Source organism: Chrysochloris asiatica, unplaced genomic scaffold, assembly GCF_000296735.1.
Source record: "Chrysochloris asiatica unplaced genomic scaffold, ChrAsi1.0 scaffold00100, whole genome shotgun sequence".
In the NCBI taxonomy this organism is placed as follows: Eukaryota; Metazoa; Chordata; class Mammalia; order Afrosoricida; family Chrysochloridae; genus Chrysochloris; species Chrysochloris asiatica.
Genome location: NW_006408618.1, coordinates 2581823 through 2588228, shown reverse-complemented (window position 1 = coordinate 2588228; position 6406 = coordinate 2581823). Strand labels below are relative to the sequence as shown.

Here is a 6406-nt window from a genome sequence, read left to right as displayed (position 1 = left end):
TAAGTGCTCCAAACTTTTAAGTACCCACAATAACTACACCAGTGAATGGAACCTTATTATCCCTTTTATCCCCCACCAGAACAAACCAATATATAGGCAGTTTTCTTGGCTTAGACATGGAAGCAGTTTTAACACTGGCCCTTGATAAGCCACAATGTACCAAAGTACTTAGCCAAACATCTATAACTTGTATAAGAATTCCACACCCCCATATTGGCCATTGCAAGATGAAAATAGATAATTTGCTAAATGTTAACTGGCTCTACGCCCCTAATATTAAACATAAAAACCACATGGGAAATGTAGAAATTCAAATAGAAGTAACATAAACCTGTCATAAATTGTAAACAAAAAAACTATTTGTGGGACAGCATGGATGACAAATGGTCTACTGTGTACATTTTAGAATGAGGCAACCTAAGAACAAATGTGCAAGATGCAGTAAAAATGAGTTGCTTGATATTATTTCATGTATATCAAGTGCAGCAGTAAAACAAAAAACCCATGTATTTAATTTTTTTAGGTTTTTTGCTTTTGTGATTTTTTAAAAAAAAATTTTTTTTTGATACTTGCCTAACATGCATGTGCTGTAAAAATAGTTAACAGGGAACTTGAGGTGATGGCTAGCTTTGTTTAATGTCTTGTGAAATTTTCATGAACAATCCAAGCATAATTGTTAAGAACATGTATTAAGTTGATGTAAGTGGAATAAAAGTTTTATGAATGGACTTTTCAACTAATTTCTCTACAGATTTTCATGTAAATTAGTTGTTTTTGTTTTGTTTTTTTTTGTTCTGAAACTTCTCTAAAGGAAATTGTACATTTTTGGAAATTTATTCCTTATTCCCTCTTGGCAGCTAATGGGCTTTTACCAACTTTGAATACAAAGTTTATCATAATCACAAAAATACTACTAATATAACTACTACTGTTCGTCTCTTTGGGTATCCAATGTCCACAATGTTAGGTTGTCTCTCAGTAACTGCATTATTAGTGTGCTGTCTTTGTATGACTCTTCACTTAATGTATCAAGTTCAGCAATGGCTTCATCAAAAACTGTCTTTGCAAGAGAGCAGGCTTTCTCTGGGGAGTTCAGAATCTCATAATAGAACACAGAGAAGTTAAGAGCCAGACCCAATCTGATAGGATGTGTTGGTTGCATTTATTTTTTGCTGATTTCAAAAGCTTCTTGGTATGCTTGTTGTGGACTTGATCCACAATTCCTTTCTTGTCATCACCAGCAGCAACTTCAGTCAAGTAACGGCAGTAATCTCCTTTCATTTTCAAGTAGAAAACTTTGCTCTCTGCTAGTGAAGCATTGGGGATCAAGAACTTTTCCAAAAGAGACAGTAGTACATCATTGCAGATATCTCTTAGTTCCGTCTCAATTTTCTCTCTGTATTCTCGAGCCATCTGCTGTTTTTTCTCAGCACCTTCCGCCTTTTGCTCAATACTTGAGACGTCCCTCCAAGATGACCTATGGGCTTCTACAACATTTTTATAAGCAACTGAGAGAAGATTCCTCTCCTCATTGGTTAATTCAGCTCCTTGCTCTGTTACAGACTTCATGCAGGCTGCCATGTCATCATATCGTTCAGCCTGCTCAGCCAGTTTGGCCTTTTGCACCAGCTCATTTTTATCCATGACTGGATGTTCTGTGTCTGGAGTGGGTGGAGGTGGGCAGACTGGACGGGGGATCAGCAATCTCTGGGCGGCGGCAGCGACAAGGCTGAGACTCTGTCCCTCCATCTTGCTGCTCACAGGCTACAGCCGCTCCGCAGACACAGGGTGAAGTTTTATGTTTTAATAAATATTCACACACAACCTGAGGCTTACAAAATGTAACTATTACTAGTGCAGTACTATTTAGGTATAGATAATCCCTCATAGTATTTATCATTACTACAGAGTCTAGTGTTGACAATATTTCTATCTACTCCTTTTAAACTTTGACTCAGAAAAAGAAACTAGTGTGTTTAAATTTGGACTATAATCCAGATCCTCAAGAGATCTAATTACAGGGTTGGTTTTTTTTCCCAGAAAATCAATTAGTTCCTCCAATATGGTTTTGCCCTGCAGTTGTAGTGATCAACTAATTTTTACAGAACTCCATAATCAGAAGAGCAAATGATATGTAAGGTACACACACAAAAAAGTTTTCAGTCTTCATGCCTGTTTCTTAAAAGGTTTCTGACTGTTGGTAGGGAAGGGCAGTTTGCCCTTGGGAAAAAAACAGGAAATTTTCTGAGGAAATAGACCCCATACTGTAAGATTCACCTTATGCTACATGTTGTTGTTGTTAAGTGCCATTGAGTTGATTCCGACCCATAGCGACCCTGTATAGGGTTTCCGAGGAGCAGCTGGTGAGCTTGAACCACCGACCTTCCCGTTCAAACAGCTTTGCAGTCTGGCGCATTAACCCACAGTGCCACATATGCTACATGTATTTTATTATTATTTTCTGTTTATTGTATTTTTAAATGGATTTTAGATTTGCTTTTGTAAAATGTAACATTTTTCATACGCTATAGAGCGTAAAATTTGAATACATTTTGCTTGTGAATGATCCCAGCCAGGCAGAGCTTGTAACATCTTGTGTTCAGGTTTGCGTTCAACGGCACATTTTCTTGAGTACCTTATGTACTTCTGACAGCTGAACCCAGAGTTAAAAATAGAATATATTTTAAAGTGAGTTTTGGGCCAAGCCTCCCAGTCAATACTCACAGTAACACACCATTTAATGGTCGCCTGGTAGTGATGTCATAACTTTAGAGACTCACAGACTATACCCTTAACTATCTGCAATAGTTCCCTGCCTGCTTTCCATAGGCCCACATGCATATGTGCCTTCAGTCATGGTTGGGGGAGGAGATTGATTCCTTTGTTCTCTGTGTCCTATAAAAGGTCACCTCATGGAAATAGAACTTTGGAAACTTATCATGGTGTCCATGATTCCCCTCATCCAAGTGATCCATGTTTGTCTTTGTCTTGTGTTTACTCTTGTTTACGACTTAATGAAGAGTTTGTGTAATATTTATGGGGTCTTGTTTCTGCCAGAAGAATAAACAAAAATGTCTTGGAAGAAGTGCAGCCAGAATTCTCCTTAGAAGCAAGGATGGCAAGACTTCATTTCTTGTTCTTTGGACATGGTTTCAGAAGGAATCAGTCCTTGGAGAATGACATCATGCTTGCTAAGAAGAAGGGTCAGCAAAAAAGAGGAAGGCCCCAACAAGATGGATTGACACAGTAGCAGCAACAATGGGCTCAAACAAAACAACAATTGTGAGACTGGTGCAGCTCTGGGAAGTGTTTAGCTCTGTTGTGTATAGGGTCACTATGTGTTGGAACCGATACAATGGAACCTAACAACACCCAGGACTTTCTTAGTTCAGTATGTAGTTAATTGTATATTTCTAACTGTTGTTTTTCTTCACCAAAAAGAAAGATAATAAACACATTTTACCATTTTAATTTTCTAAGCATAATTAACAGATCAATAGAAACATACTACTTTTACTAACCTTGTAGTACAGAAGCTCCACATTTTGCACATTATTGTTGTTGTTATGTGCCGTGGAGTTAGTTCTGATTCATTGCAACCCTGTACAGAGTTTCTGAAGCTGTAAATCTTTATGGGAGCAGAAAGCCCTATTATAGTGGGGTTTATAATGAGTAGTCTCTGGTGATACAAACAATTAAGTGCTTGACCACTAATTGAGAGATTGGCCTTTTGAGTTCATCAACCCAGTGACATCTTGGAAGAAAGTCTTGGTAATGTACTTCTAGAAGATCAGCCACTGAAAACCACGAGGAGCACACATACTCTGACATACATAGAGTTGCCGTGAGTCTAAACAGATCCAAAGACAACTAGTTTGTTTGCTGTTTTTAAAAACTACAATGTAAGTGATAATGGTAGCATAAGGTATGGGAATAGGTGTTAAGTTGTTGAGTTGTTGAATTGTTGAGTAGGTATGCTGTTGAACATAATTGTTTTGGAATACCCATTCTTTGCAATGTTATCCACAGTTTGTTATGATCCACACAGTCAAATGATTGCATAGTCAATAAAACATAAGCAAACATCTTTCTGATATTCTCTACTTTGGAGTCCTGGTGTGGTGTGGGTCAATGCAATGGATTGTAAAGTCAGATTGAACTACAAGGTTGGTCATTCAAGCTCACCAGCTGCTCCTCAGAAATGATATACCGGGTCTCTATGGGTTGGAACTGGCTTGACGACACTTAACAACAACAATATTATGTTAGCAATGATATCCCTCATTCCATGTCCTCTTCTGAATCTGGCTTGCATTTATGGTTAGCTTGCTGTCAATGTGCTTGTCACTGCTGAAACTGTTTTTGAGTTATCTTCAGCCAGATTTTTCTTGCATGTCACACAAATGACATTGGCCAATGATTTTTGCATCATTGGAATGGTCACAAATACGGATCTCTTTCAACAGAGCATCCCTGTAACTGTCTTCCAAATTTCTTAGCAACCTGAAGTTTGAGTTTTTTGTTCAGTTCATTCAGGTTGAGAAATGCTGCACATTTTCTTCCCTTTTGGTTTTCTAACTCCAGGTCTTTGTACATTTTGTTGTAATACTTTACATTGTCTCTTCAAGCTGCTCTTTGAAATTTTCTATTCAGCTCTTTTACTTTATTGTTTCTTTTGGCCACTTTCATTTCTTTCAGTCACTTTAGTGTCTCTAAATTCAAAAGCAAATTTCTGAATTTCTTCTGACTTCCACTTCTGTCTTTTCTTTCTTTCTTGTCTTTTTAATGATCTTTTCCTCTCTTCCTGTATGATGTTCTTGATGTCATTCTACAGTTCTTCTGGTCTTTGTTCATTAGTGTCTAATGTATCAAGTCTGCTTTTGAGATGATCTCTAAAAAAGGGGGAGTAATTTTCTTTAGCTTCAGCCTGAACTTTCATATGAGCATTCAATGTTTTTTTTTTTTTTTTACCACAGTCAGCCCCTGGCATTATTTTCACTGGTGATATTGACCTTCTCCACTGTCTTTTCCCACAGATGTAGACAATTTGATTCCTGTGTATTCTATCTGGTTAGGTTCATGTGAATAGTCTCCTTTTATGTTTTGCAAAAAGGTATTTGCAATGAGTAAGTTATTGGTCTTGCCAAATTCTATCATGCAATCTACAGAATCATTCCTATCACCAAGCCATATTGAAACTTCTTATTTGTTCCCAACTTTCACATTCCAATCACTAGTAATTTTTTTTTTTTCAGGATGGGAAACATTGTTACTTTTCAAACTTTGCTATTGTTGTTGAGAATATTCACAGCAAAACATACACCAATTCAATAATTCCCACACTTACTATTTACTGACATTGGTTATTCTCTTAGAGTGGTACATTCATTCTGACCATGTGGTTCATAGTCCAGTGATTATCATATAGACTCACCCTGCTTGCCATAAATAGTTCTTAAGAGAGCATAATGTTCAAGGCAGACATTTTTATTAGTTAAGCTAAATTAATTGGTTTTAAGAAGACTTCAGGAGATTTTGTTTTTTTGATGCTTAAAGGTTATCTCAGGGCAACAATTTCAGGGGTTCATCCAGCCATCATGACCCAGGAAATCTGGACTCCAAAGGAATTTGAATTTCTGGTTTGTATTGCCCCCATTTTGATCAAACTTATTCTATAGAATCTTTGATCGAAATGCTTAGCAATGGTAGCTGGCCATCATCCAGAGTTTCTCTGCTCTCACAACAAAGGAGGCAATTATTCAGGGAGGCAATGAGTCACACATTCCATATAACCCTTCTAGTCTCAACTCTCCTTCTTCCTCTGTTGTTCCAGGGAAATAGAGACCAACTGTTGTGACTTGGATGGTCACTTGCAAGCTTTCAGGACCCCATTTGCTATGCAACACACTTGGAGGTAGAAACATGCTAACATGTTTCATGTTAGCACAGGACATCACCTTGGATCTGCATTGTGTTTACCTTTTAGAAAGAGAATGGTTTCACCCTCAAATGTTGAACTCTGAAGACGATATGGAGCTGTTTAAGGGTCAGCTAACTGTGTGCAACCAAAAGCCTGGAGCAGAGGTCTAGCCCAGACTCACAGCCTTCCCTAAACACATTATTAAACCAATTAACTGGGATGGCCCAAGAAATTATGACCTTAAACCTCCAAACCAAGGAACCAAATCTCATGAGGTTTTTGGCTGTACATAAGCAGTCTTGGCAGCTTCTCTTTTTTCTAGTCAATGTTGCGAATATAACTGTCACACAACTTTTACCAATTCAACTTTTTTCAAGTGTACAATTTATTGACAGTAATTATAATAATTGGCCGTGCAATCATCCTTTATCAGTGCAATATTTTCATCACCATTCGCCAACCCACACCCTTCCCCTTTCCTCTCAC

The 6406-nt window shown here is 37.7% G+C and overlaps 1 pseudogene; it reads right to left on the bottom strand.

The window, feature by feature from the left end:
- Positions 1-925: 925 nt before the first annotated feature.
- On the bottom strand, positions 926-1644 carry LOC102819902 (annotated as a pseudogene).
- Positions 1645-6406: the final 4762 nt, after the last annotated feature.